This window comes from Canis lupus, chromosome 10 (genome assembly GCF_048164855.1).
Source record: "Canis lupus baileyi chromosome 10, mCanLup2.hap1, whole genome shotgun sequence".
Taxonomy (NCBI): Eukaryota; Metazoa; Chordata; class Mammalia; order Carnivora; family Canidae; genus Canis; species Canis lupus.
This window is the reverse complement of record NC_132847.1, coordinates 59366714-59380795: the sequence shown is the minus strand read 5'-3', so window position 1 is coordinate 59380795 and position 14082 is coordinate 59366714. Positions and strand designations below refer to the sequence as shown.

The 14082-nt window shown below is 38.1% G+C and overlaps 1 protein-coding gene across 12 annotated transcripts in view; it reads right to left on the bottom strand.

Annotated features, from left to right (window-relative positions):
• PLPPR1 (phospholipid phosphatase related 1) overlaps window positions 1-14082 on the bottom strand; it is a 540361-nt gene that overhangs the window by 521818 nt on the left and 4461 nt on the right. For 8 of the 12 annotated variants that reach the window (XM_072842133.1, XM_072842126.1, XM_072842135.1 and 5 more), the window contains one exon: window positions 3794-3848. The exons of the other annotated variants lie outside the window; for them this stretch is intronic. The gene's annotated coding sequence lies outside the window, so the exon portion shown is untranslated. The remainder of the gene's footprint in view (window positions 1-3793; window positions 3849-14082) is intronic. 12 annotated transcript variants of the gene reach the window in all.

Sequence of the window (14082 nt, the reverse complement as noted above, 5' to 3'; positions counted from 1 at the left end):
AACTCCCACCAATATCTCTGTTCTTTTATTATTAAAATCTCCTCAAATTTAAAGGCAGGCAAATTGAAACAGGAAATGAGGATGTAGTCAGTGTCAGAAACTAGAGAAGTATTCATAAGATTGGCCCTAACTCTGAGTTCTAACTCTGCAGAGCCTTTGACTATCACCAGTTGCTTTAACTGGAAGTTCCATTATTTTGAATCTTTCCCAATGCTGTATGAATACATTTAATTTTGCCGTCTACATCAAAAATGCAGGTATTGAGTAAGCATGCAGTAAACATCTGAATGTTTATTGAAAACTTTGGGATTCAGAAGCTAGTTGATAAAATAATCATTGACCTCAAAAAGTTCACAGTCTGGGGTGCCTGAGTGGCTCAGTTGGTTGAGCGGCTGCCTTTGGCTTGGGTCATGATCCCGGGGTCCTGGGATTGAACCCCATGTCTGGCTCCCTGCTCAGTGAAGAGTCTGTTTCTCCCTCTCCCTCCACTTCTCCCCATGCTTGTGTGCTCTCTCCCTCTCAAATAAATAAATAAAATCTTTTAAAAAAAAAAGTTCACAGTCTATACTGCATATTCACCAAAAAAATCCAAAAAAAAAATTAAGTCAAAGGGATACATGCACCCATATATTTATAGCGGCATTATATACAATAGCCAAATTATGGAAGCAGCCCAGATGTCCGTCAATCAATGAATGGATAAAGAAGTGACATATATATAGATATAGATATACATATATATAAATATTCAGTCATAAAAAAGAATGATATCTTGCCATTTGCACCAACACAGAGGGAGCTAGAGACTATATTGCTAAGTAAAATAACTCAAAGAAAGACAAATACCATATGATTTCATTCATATGTGGAATTTAAGAAACAAAATAAATGAGCAAAGAAAAAAGAGAGAAAGAGACAAACCAAGAATTAGTCTTACCTATGGAGAACAAACTGATGGTCATCAGAGGGAAGATGGGGGAACGGGTGAAACAGGTGATGGGATTAAGAGTACACTTTTCATGATGAGCACTGAGTAATAATAGAATTATTGAATCACTCTACTGTACACCTGAAACTAATATAACACTGTATGTTAACTATACTAGAATTAAAAATTTTAAACAAAAAATAAGGTTAAGTCTTATTAGAGAGATAAATATAAAACTGAAAAGTCAGCAAAGTATGTACAGTGGTTTTCAAAATATAGTTTATAAGATTCTAACTAAATCTACATGGTCAGGAGACCACATGTTGAAAAACACCAGTGAGTAAGAGCTCAGGCCCTGGAGTCAAATAGTCCAAATCTTACCAGTTTCCAGCTGTGTGACCTTGATTAAGTTAGTAAAGTTCTCTAGGTTTTAATGTTCTCATGTATAAAATGAAGATAATACTACTACGTGTGTATTAGGTGGTGGTAACACTGGCACTCAGTAAACACTTAGTAAAAGTTGTTCTTGTTTTTATCATTATGACAACACCAGAAATTGATCAAGTGCTAATTGGCCTCACATTATTTACAGAATTCAGTGAATAAAAAGAGTTCTGGATAGGGGTAAGAAAAGCTTTAAGGAAGGAGAGAAAGTTGAATCAAATCTTAAAATCAATGAAAGGTTTGTATTATCAGAGAAAAGAAGAAATTCTGGGTGAAAGGAACATACTAAACAAATTGTCAAGGAAAGTGAGAATCAGCTGTGCGAGGACAGGGAAGGGGAGCAGCCCCTGGTGTGGAGGGCTGAAACGGGGAGAAGTGGGAGGTGAGGGACCAGAATACTAAAAGCTCAGCAAGCCTCAAGTTCCCCATCTTTTTATTTTAAATGCCTATTCTAAGGGGAAGCCACATTAGAGACAGACATCCACTTTAAGAAACAGGATATAAAAAGATCAATTTATAGTAACTTATCTTTGTACAAAAATAATCCCTATTTACAAAATACATTACCTTACAGGGCTTTAATTCATTGTTTGCATTCACAGGTTTAAAACACATTTCAACTTACTAAAAATAATTTAACCTGCTATTTTTTGAAAGCAAGAGACTATTTCACTCATTTCAGGAACCTCAGACTCTAACATAAGGCCAGGAACATGATAATAGCTCTAAAACTGAATGGTTGCTCAATTAAATAGTCATATTTAGATATTGTCATGATATGAAAAGGGATACACTTTTTAAGTTTATTTTCTTTTGAAATCTGCCACATCCATTTATTGCTCATATTCCCAGGTGGGGCTACTGCTTTAAAAATGAACCAGATTGTTTTCATTTATACTGAGTGTCCATAACTATATAAGCAGAAATAAATTAAATTAAACATTGCACATGTCAATAGTCAAGTTGGGCAATTCAATTGAAAATACACTGAACTCTCATTTGACTTCACAGGAATTGGAGTAACTTCATTACATTCATAATTTAGTGGATGAGGAGAAAAGCACAGTGCACTGAGGCACTAAGAGCCTGCCTTGTTCTTTTCTCAGGCTTCTGTCTACACGGATCCTTAGAGGTTTACTTACAGTTGCAGCTTGATTCTCCAAGAAACAGGCATATCAAACATCTCTAAACCCCCAGGATGAAAGTCTCCCTATACTGGTTCCCATTGCCCAAGAATTTCTTTTCTGATTTAGCACATTCCAATTTTTCTGTTTCTATCTTGAGAAAATGTTAATGGAGTACATGGGATAGTCCTTTTATATTTTTCTTTGACTCCTCAAATGATGTCTTAAAAATTATGTCATGGTCATAAGGCATTCAAAACATGGGCCACAAAGGGTACAAAAATACTGACTCAAAGGTGCACATGCACCCCAATGTTTATAGCAGCATTATCAACAATAGTCAGATTATAGAAAGAGCCCACCTGTACATTGACTGATGAATGGATAAAGAAGATGTGATGTATACAATAGAATATTACTCAGCCATCACAAAGATTGAAATCTTGCCATTTGCAATGATGTGGATGAGCTAGAGTGTATTATGTTAAGCGAAATAAGTCAGAGAAACAAATACCATATGATTTCACTCATAGGTGGAATTTAAAAAACAAAACAGGGGATCCCTGGGTGGCTCAGCGGTTTAGTGCCTGCCTTTGGCCCAGGGCATGATCCTGGAGTCCCAGGATCAAGTCCCATGTCGGGCTCCCTCCACGGAGCCTGCTTCTCCCTCTGCCTGTGTCTCTGCCTCTCTCTCTGTCTCTCTCATGAATAAAAATAAAAAACAAAACAGATGAACATAGGGGAAAGGCAAAAAAAAAAAAAAAGAGAGAGAGAGAGAGAGGGAGGCAAACCATGCCTCCCTCTCTTTTTTTTTTATTTATAAACTTTTTTTTTTAATTTTTATTTATTTATGGTAGTCACAGAGAGAGAAAGAGAGAGAGAGAGGGGCAGAGACACAGGCAGAGGGAGAAGCAGGCTCCATGCACCGGGAGCCCGATGTGGGATTCGATCCCGGGTCTCCAGGATCGCGCCCTGGGCCAAAGGCAGGCACCAAACCGCTGCGCCACCCAGGGATCCCGCATGCCTCCCTCTCTTAACTACAGAGAACAAACTGAGGGTCTCTTGAGGGGAGACAGGCAGAGGGGACAGGTTAAATGGGTGATGGGTATTAATGAGAGCACTTGTTATGATGAGAAATGCGTGTTATATATAAGTCACGAATCACTAAATTCTACTCCTGAAACTAATATTATACTACATATTAACTAACTAGAAACATAAAAAAAAACTTGAAACATTTACACACACACACACACACACACACACAGGGGCCAGAAGTTCATGAAGGTGTACATACTTTGCTTTCATAGAGGCTATCCATGTCCTGCAGACAGGGCAGCTGTGTTTATCACCTATAAGGCACAAATTAAATATAGATCATGAACTATATCACTGACTGAAGAATCAGTATGCAAGGCAAAGACTAATGTCCATGTTGGTTATTAAGATATTCATTATAGTAGAAAAGACTTGCTTTATAGAAGAACCATAGCAGAAAAAAAGGAAATTATCTGAAGTGCTACTTTTACATTGCTCTGTCCATGAAGTAACTACTACAATGAAAATACTCCACTAATACGATTTGTAATCTTTGATGAACTAGAAAATGTGTCTTTGATCCCACTACCATTTACTTCCTGTTTTTGTGCACTGGGAATAAAATGACCAACTTAAGCTTCACTTCACTAATCTGATTCCAGTTAATGCCCCAAGGGGAGCTATCAGCATGTCTCTTCCAATTGCCTCCTAGGGAACAAGCGAGAAATATTTGGCCTATTAAAAACAATGAACGCATTCACTTCTGTACTGGACTGAAGGGGACCCTGTGCTTCCGTTTACAACTGCCAGGTTCATTCAGCTCTTTGATTACCTTCTATCAGTGTGCTCACAACCAATTCAAATCAATAGTGGGAGACAATTAAATCTACCGAAACAGAGCAGTTTTTATGGTCACACCTGCCTAATGTCCCCCAGTCTATTTTCATGCACTTGTAATTAATAGTGCTGTATGTCAGTAACTCAAACTTCCAGCAATATAGAGCATGGTGGTAAGAGCTCTGGTTATAGCCCTGGAGCTAGCCAGGCCTGGGTTTGTGCTCCAAGTGATACACTTAGTACCTGTTTGCCTTTTCAAATACTGTGACTCAATATACCCCCATTAATCATGCTGTCTTATAAAATAAACAGAACAATGAAAGAACAGCAAGAAAGGCAGGGATTACATTTGCTTTTGTACTAACAGTCCCTGCCACTGAAGCACTGTCACTGAAAGTCACTGCTTTTCAATATAGGCAGGGGCAGAGTGGCACTATGAACTAGTAGACATCTGTTCTTCAGAATCATTTGAGTAGTCTCTCTTATAAAGGATGAGCATGCACCTTTGCTCTGGGAGAATATATGAACATTTGTGCCTTACCAAGTCAGACCCCTCGTAATACCCACTGGCAACTAGGCTGGCTTCTAGGTGAAAAGCTGAACCAATACTACATATTCCAAGACAGAAGGAGAAGATCAATAATAGACCAGAATGGTCTGGAATAAGGCCCATGGGAGAGAAAGGAAGCCCTCTAGAATAAAATTACCTGTGGAATGGTTAGCAATCTGAGCTCAAAAGACCTGAGATTCCGAAGTCAGGGGACAGAGAAATAACACAATGCACACCTTGAAGTCTCTTGGGACCCAGCCATCCAAGCACAATGTTATGTGTAAAGGACATTACACTATATACTAAAGAACATTTGAATTTACAGACTTAAATATGATCTTGGAGCCCAATTGTAAGGTACCACAGTGGTTGGCACAAGAACCCGGACTATTACCATATTGCAAAGGGGAATGCCAACATTCATGGGATACTACAGCACCCAGCTTCAACAACAGTGCCATAAGTTAATATGAAGCAAATACCAGGTTTCTCAATTCCCTCTAATTCTGGCATCAAAAGAAGAAATAACCCTTTCCTCAATTTCAACAAAGTAAGTTTCTAGAGTTCTTAGAAAAACACTAGGTATCTTCCTACGAGAATACCTGAGGTCTTAAATAATTAATTTGACAAAGTTAAGGTGATATGACCATATTTATACCCTACATTAATAAGGTTAGTTACATTGTTTACACTGCTGCAAAGGCAGGATCCACACAGCCCAACTTGCAAAAGGAGCAAGCACTGGCCTGTAGAAGCAGCTGCGCCAGCAGCAAACATGCATCAATCTCTCAGCAGCATAGAACTGCCACCTTCTAAAACCATTCATTTAGTTTATTGTCTCATTTGTTAGATTTCCAGATAAGGTGGAAATCTGGAACTATCCCATTCCTGGTGCCAACTTTAATTATTTAAAAATTATAAGAGTATGAAAAGTATCTAATATCTTCACACAAGAAACACTGAGGTATGCAAAGGGAGCTAGGGCTGACCGTTCCCATGACCTCTCTAACGTGTTGGATGAATTTACTTAAAAAGTGGAAGAGAGCTCAAAAGAACCCACTGAAGGGGACAAGGAATTGAGGGAGGCCAAGGTGGTCTTTTCACATTTAAACCCCCCTGCCGCCCCCTGAGCCTCTGGAAAAAGCATGGGTACTGGAAACCACATCAAACAAGGACCCTAGGAGGGGCTTACTCCTCCTAGTTCCTATCTAGGGGAGACTGCTCTGCTTGTCCATGTACGGGGGTACTGCCATGGCTGGCTCACTTGGAGAGCAAGCCTGCCACACCAGAAAATATGGAATTGCCCTTGCAGTCCGATTGCCACAACAAACATGGAAATTAAATGCTATTCTTTTTCTATTAGGATGCTAAATCTTTAAAATAATTGATAGCTCAAAGCTTCAGATAACCTAACCTTTTCCTTTTCTCTTTTTTATTTATGTCTGAAATATTAACAAGAATCCATACTCCCTCCATTAGACCCACTTCAACTACCAGTAGAGGCCAAGTATTGGCATTCTTCTATAAGAAAAGCAAATGGGACGGTTGGGAATTAACTGAACATGAAAAGCTATAAAGTAAATCAAAAGAAGGGGAACAATCTGAGGAACCAGAATAATACGTGATCACATATGTCACCACCAAAAACAGGAGAGAATTTTAGACATTTCCCAATGTGTTCTCAAAAGAAGAGCGGAGAGAAAAGCTCACACTGAAACCACAACAGACCATTACGAAGTCACAATAGCCTGACATCCAAAAACAAACAAACACACTGCAATAAAAAACATGTACTGAAAATACTACAATGGATAATAATGAGTAACTGATGAGATCCCTCTAAACTGTATTCAGGATTACAGAAGTCAAGCTCAAAATAGTCTCCCAAGAATACAGAAGAAATTGATTAATAGGCTAATTTAATGAAAGAAAGGATAAGATATATGGAGAGATGAAGATTTTATCTATAGAAGTAATGTCAGATGTAAAAACAGAGAGAAGAAATAACTTTTTAAAATTAGAAGCAAATGTCTTAAGATGAAGAATTCATTTTGCAAATCCCAAAGCTTAAAAGAGTACCAGACAAAATTATTTAGATGTAACCTAGATAAAATTTTGAATTAGTGAAAAAAATATGCAAGAATACAATCAGAAATAAAGGTAGTGTGCAAGAGAGCAAATATTAGATTGGTCTCAATCTTTATGAACAGAATTTTGAGGCAAAAAAGTATAATATATCTACTCAAGTAGTTATCTTTAAAGACAAAAAAAATTTCTGAAATTAAAACATTCATGTACTCTTCATGAAAAAAACATCTAGAGTATATATATATATATATATATATAACCAAAAGATGACATAAACCAAAAATTCAAGAAAGGGAAAATTGATATTATAAAAGAAAGTGGTTAGTGAAATATAGTCTAGTTAACATACGGATTTAAAAATTAATGTGAATGTCAAATTATCAATAAGAGGCTATATGTTGCCCAATGTAAAAGTGATAATTGTCTAATAACTTGGATTTAAAACACCAATTTACAATAAACAGCGGTAAGTGGAGAGAGGAAGGAAGAAGTAAAGGCATAGTAAGTTTCTCATTTCCCAAACACAGGAGTGGGCTCAGAAGAGCCAATGTTACTTTTCTCTTTGAACTCCAAGTCCAAAGTCATCAGGTCAATAGCTTGAAATTGGCCTTGAGGGAAGCATTTACACCACAGAAATCAGCAAATGCTACAAATACTGCTTTTCTTTTTCTTCCCCCTCGGAGAGCCACTACTGTTCCATAGGGTATAGTGAAATAGGTAGTCTTTTTTTTTTTTTTAGAGTGTAGTAAAACATATGTAAAATTCACAGTTTTAACCCTTTTTAAGCATGCAGTTCAGTGGCATTGAGTACCTTCACGATGTTGTACAAACACCACCACACCATCCATCTCCAGAACCTTTTCATCATCCCAAACTATAACTCTCCCTTACAGACATGTTCAAGGATCTTAGCATATTGTGTCGGAAGCCTTCACCCAATTAGAGTCTTGGTACAGGAGTTGATAAACGAATGAAGAAACATGCATTGAGCACCTGTTGAATGCCAAGCACTGTGCTTGGTACAGTCACAGGCATCATCTTATTAGTCCTCATGAAATATTCTCCACATTAAAATCCTGTATGTACTCTTTGAACCAATACAGTGCACATCAATATTTACATTTCTGAATGATACATGAACTGGCTTCTCTGTTAACTTATCTAGTCTCAATTGGATTGACAACAATCAAGGAGATATGCATATATAAACTGTTCCTATGTTCTTATGGTGGAAAATCCAGGCTCACAAAGGGAATGGGAATGTGTTGAGAATGGAGGAAAAGAGTTCCAAACAATTTCTGCAAGCTCAGAATATTCATATTCACTTCATAATAGTAGAAGGGAAGAGAACAATTGTTTCTGCTTTCCAGATAAGGAGAAAGAGCTGAGTGGAAGAAATTAATCTAGTTGAAGAATCAGCCAATTTCTATTTTAGATTTGAATCTCTGGCTTAATCTTGGTTGAGGTGGTATTTCTGGAGGTGCTTTCATTGCTTTCTTTATCATTTTGATGCTCAGTGTATGAACTATCCATGTGCCTTTCCATGTCTTTCTGCTGTCTTGACCTTCTTTTCTTCTTAGGGGTGATCCTTGTAGATTGTGCCAAACAAGCTTAATCTGATTGATTCACTGTTTTTATGACATTTTATAAGATTACTCAGCCTCGGTGAGATTATTCAGAGAATTCCTAATCCATTCAGAGGTAGCAAACCAAAAAAAAAAAAAAATGCTGGAATATATTATCAGGAGGCTGTTATATAACTCCAGTTAATGATACACTGCCTTCCCAAAAAAGGGCTGTAGGGACAGAAGCCCTTAATCCTCCAGAATACTACTAAACTTGGTTTCATCTGGGTGCCAATGGCAATTCTGATTAGCCTGGGCAATTTTTTTTCATTTCCCAAAATAAATATGCAGCCCAGTCTACTTTAAGTGTGAAACATAAGAAACTGGTCCTAGTCTGAGCTCTGTGCTCTCCTGGAGAAGGTAGAAAAGGAAAGTGAACTAGCAATAATTCTCGTAGAAAAGAAAAGCCACTGTAGGAAGCTTTGGCCAAACCTAGGCCAGCTGTGTGGCACCATCTATCCTTGAGGTGTTACTAGATGATGTACCTGTTACGGGCTGAATTGTGTCTCCTGAAATGATATTGAAATATTAACCTCCCATACCTGTGAATGTGACCTTATATGGAAATAGGTCTTTGCAGATGATCAAGTTAAGACAAGGTCATTAAGATGGGACTTTAATCCAATATGACTGGTGTCCTTATAAAAAGGGGGAATTTGACACAGAGACAAACACAGGAGGGATGACGATGCAAAGACACAGGGAGAAACACCATCAACAAGCTAAAGACCACCAACGCCACCAAAAGCTAAGAAAGGATGCATGGAACAGAGTCTCCCTCCTAGCCCTTAGAAGCAATCAACCCTATTGACACCTTGATTTCCAACTTCTAGCCTCCAGAACGGAGAAAATAAATTTCTGGTGTCTAAGCCATCGAGTTTATTGTACTTTGTTACAGCAGCCCCGGGAAGCTAATATACAGTCATCAAAAGAAAGTATTGATTTAAAACCTGGTTGGACCATTCAAAACCAAACCTCTAATCCAGAGGCCTAGCTAAAAAGGCACTCAAGAGTATACTGTCAAAGAAGGCAGGCACCAAATAGAAGTAATCAGAGAAAGTTAAAGGGGCAGAAGGAACAGAACCAGGAATAATCACAAAATCAAAGAGGAAATTAGGTTCACTTTGTGAACATGGCTTTAGTACCCACTATAGGCCAGGCACTGCCTCAGGTGCTGGGGATTCAAGAGCAAATGAGGATTTATTCGTCATCTGCCTCACTAGACTTTTGCAGATGTAGTGTGCCAAGACAGCAAGCAGGGTGTTCTGGGATTAAAGCAGTGGAGAATGCTCACAGAGAATATGCGCCTAGGATTTGGGGAAGACTTCTTGGAAAACAGGATATCTAAGCTCAGTCTTAAAAGATAAGAAATAGGCAGAATGGACCCAAAAATGCCTATTTTCATAAAGAATCCAAGGGCCTCTAGATATTATGTTAAGAGTGTCTAACAAGATACAACTATTTTTAAGAGGAAAAAAGTATAACCTTCATATACACAGTTGAACATAAAACACCATAAGTTTATCACCTTTGGAGCTGGAGAACACCAATCCCGATGTAATAACCAGCAGAAACAGTTGCCACATTAACGAGCAGAGGAGGGGATCCCTGGATGGCTCAGCGGTTTAGCAACTGCCTTCGGCCCAGGGTGTGATCCTGGAGTCCTGGGATCGAGTCCAACATCATCGGGCTTCTTGCACAGAGCCTGCCTCTCTCTCTGCCTGTCTCTCTCTCTGTGTCACTCATGAATAAATAAAATCTTAAATAGATAGTAGAGAAAACCATGGCCAGTAGAAGAAACTGACCTCAGCATTTGGGGACATGAGAACAGGAGGAACAAAACTGCATGTGCCCACTGTATTTGTTCTCAATACACATGAGACACCCCACATCATTGCCATCTTTGAGAACTACCAGGAAAACATAGGAGAACTTCCCAGGGACTCATGACAGCAAGTGTGAAAAAGCCAGAGAAACCAGAGTAAAAATGAACATAATAAGGATCTCATAGTGTTTTTTGTAAGAAGAAAGAATATTTCAAAGCAACTGGGATATACTACCCCCACTCCATCTATCAATGCTGGGTCCTATCTGCATCTTGTTTATTTCATCATCTTGTGTTAATTTGTCATCATTATCACTTACCAATATTCATTTCTTGAAAGCAACCTACTTTGGGAATGATGGCTCCCTACCACAAATGAGGCTGATTTAATGACTGGCGAGTAGCAGTCTAATGGGGATCACCGTGGCTGCAAGCCTGAGCACAGACAGGCGTGGCACAGATCTTTGTGCTGCAGCGCTCTGCTAATTGGGTCTAACGGAGGAGTTGGAGGTATTCTCCTTCTGTTTTCCTAACGATATTAATGTCTTCGTGAGGTTAATGAAACTGCTAACATGAGCCAACTGTGAATGGCTTCATATATAATATAAAACCATCCATTCTGAGTCTTATCCAAACACCAGAATTACTACTGTTGTAGCTGGTTTTATCTATTAATGTATGTAACATCATCTTTTTTTTTCTTTTTTCTTCTAGGAGCCATAATCAAAGACTACTAAGGATCTGATCTGATTCAGAGATTCCTAGACTGGTAGGTGGACACCAGCTGGGGATGTTTGAGACTATCGCCCTGGTTTGGTAGCATCCTTTATGGTCTCTACTGCCCCCTGCTGGGCTGCAGGGGGAGGAGCAGATCTCCAGCACCCCCATGGGAGATGAAAAGCAAGCGGAGACAAGATAAAGTAATGAACATCTATTATTTACTATCACTTACAATGTGCTTTCTAATTTAATACTCACAACATTCCTGTAGGGTAGGTCTTGTTACTGCCATTTTACAGATGAAGAAACCTAGGTTCAAGTAGTAAGCCAAGCCACCTAAGGGCACAGGACTTGCGAGCAGCAGATCCAGGGCAAGGTAGCAATCTGTCTGACTCACAACTGTTGTTACACTCCCACCAGGAGATTGTAGTATAGTAAAAAGTACCCATATTTTAAAACCAGAGAAACTTGAGGGTTTTTTTAATTCCCCAACTCAAGGGCTGTTTAGTGTTTTAAGATAAACTTTCAGTAAGTTATTAAATTTATTTAAATTTGCTGAGCTTGGTTTCTTCAACTGTAGAATATGAATCATACCTACCCTGGAGAACTGTTGTGAGGGTTAATAATTAAAGTAGGCAAAACAGGACCTGGAGTATAGTGGCTGCCCAAGAGATGGTAGGTCCCATTTAGGCCAGAGACAGAAGGTGGACAAGGATTAGCCTTCCTATGGCTCAGCAGCTGCTTCATTCAGGTTCTCAGGAGGTTTGTAACTCAAAGCCCAGTCTCAAAAATATACCAGAATTCTCAAGTAATGATGCTGACACATCTGAATAGCTCCTTAACACTTATAAACCACTTCTACACATGTATATTTTAGTTGATCTTCACAAATATGTACCTACAGATGCATAAATATGCTACAATTTTTTACAATAAAATAAATAATTAATTGAGGAAACTCACAATATGCCCAGCATTTAACTAAGCACATAAAAAAATTGTTGAATTTTGTCTTCATAACAATCCCACAGGTTGGTATTATTTTCCCCATTGTCTCAATGCAGAAAGGTTCAGGAATCATCCCAGAAAAACACTGAACTAAATAGCTACGACTTAAACACTGGCCAATCTGACCACAGAGCTCATTTCTCTCAACCATCAGGCTATATTGCCTTCTTCTGAAGTAGGCAGGGTAAGTATTACATTTTTACTATATACAGAGGATAATCTGATTCATATAAAGGTAACCAACTTGTTTAAGTACTCATAAGTTGTACTTGTGAAAATTAGGCCTAAATGGTAACCAGGGGTGTCCAGGAGTAAGTCCCTTGTCTCTGAAGATCATAACAAGGTAAGATGATTATTTCCCAGGTATAACACAGATGACACTTATGAATCAAATAAATTACATGCTTTATGTGGCTCTGAGGTTTTTTTCCCAAACCATTTACTCTATAACCTCATTTCTAATGTAGAGGGCCTCAAAGTCTTAAAACTAAAATAATTTTTTATTAAGATACATTTAGAGCAACATTGGCATGAGAAGGTTCCAGGTGTGTCAGGTTCGCACTGTGACAGCTGGAAAAGAACCTCGTGAAACTAGTCACTAGAGCATTAATATCCAAAGATAAATTCATAATAATGGGAAAAACCAATTATTCACTGAAACTGGAATGAGGAATGAGGTAAGAAAAAAACTATATTATCTCCCTGCAAATATGGCCCAGCACTTTCACTATAAATTAAAATCTATGATAAATCACAAGTAAATTGGATGGACATCTGCAGCAGAAATTAAATTACCAAAGAAAAACTGCACATTTGGGGAATTTTAAGAATATGGAAACCACTGAGATGGCTTTTCTTACAGATTGTTTTACGGATTCATTTCTTATTTAAAATCTTTTAAAGAACAAATGTGATGCCTCCCACTCACTAGCTCCTTTTCAATATGAAGAATTTTCTAAGAACTAGACTGTGAGGACAGGTATCTCCAGCAGTAAATCCAGAAAATGCCACTGTCATAATGTCAGATACGTAAGGACACTGCAACATGGGGACTCTAACACATAACTATAATGTCTACATACAAATTTATCAAGTTGTGGATACAAATCTAAAACTTGTAACCATAACACATAACAAATCTCAGGTTATAATTATGAAAATAATGAAATCAGAATGGAAAGGCCTTCATAAATATGAACTTCCTCATCTTTAAAAACGGTTTATGTAAAAAAAAAAAAGGCTTATGTTTATATATGTCTATATATCCCAAAATGAGTTGTGCATTTAAAATAAACAATAGTGGGATCCCTGGGTGGCTCAGCAGTGTGGCACCTGCCTTTGGCCCAGGGTGTGATCCTGGAGTTCCAGGATCACATCCCACATCGGGCTCCCTGCATGGAGCCCACTTCTCCCTCTGCCTGTGTCTCTGCCTGTCTCTCTGTGTGTCTCATAAATAGATAAATAAAATCTTTTAAAAATATAAAAATAAATAATAAAATGAATAGTGAAAAATACGAATTAATATTTTGTTTCTTTAAAGTTGTATAGAAAGGGAATGGTTATTAAATTACTTGCAATCTTGCTATTTAAAATAAACCTATTTGTCCCCTCCCTTTTTAATGTTCTTGAGTTTCTGTTATTTTAACTTACACTTTGCTTTTATTGTATTTCCATTTATTCAACCAAGACTTTGAAGGTAATAAAGTGAATTAACTGAGAAAAGTCTGACTTAAACTTTCCTGCTTTGCAAGGAAAGTTACCCTTTCTGTGACCACAGCATAGAAGACACACTTGGCCATTCAGCAGCACTGGGCCAGGAAGTTGCCTGCATCTCATAAACCATTATGAGTCACCACAACATAAGAACAAGACAGAGAAATGGCAAGTGTCCAGCC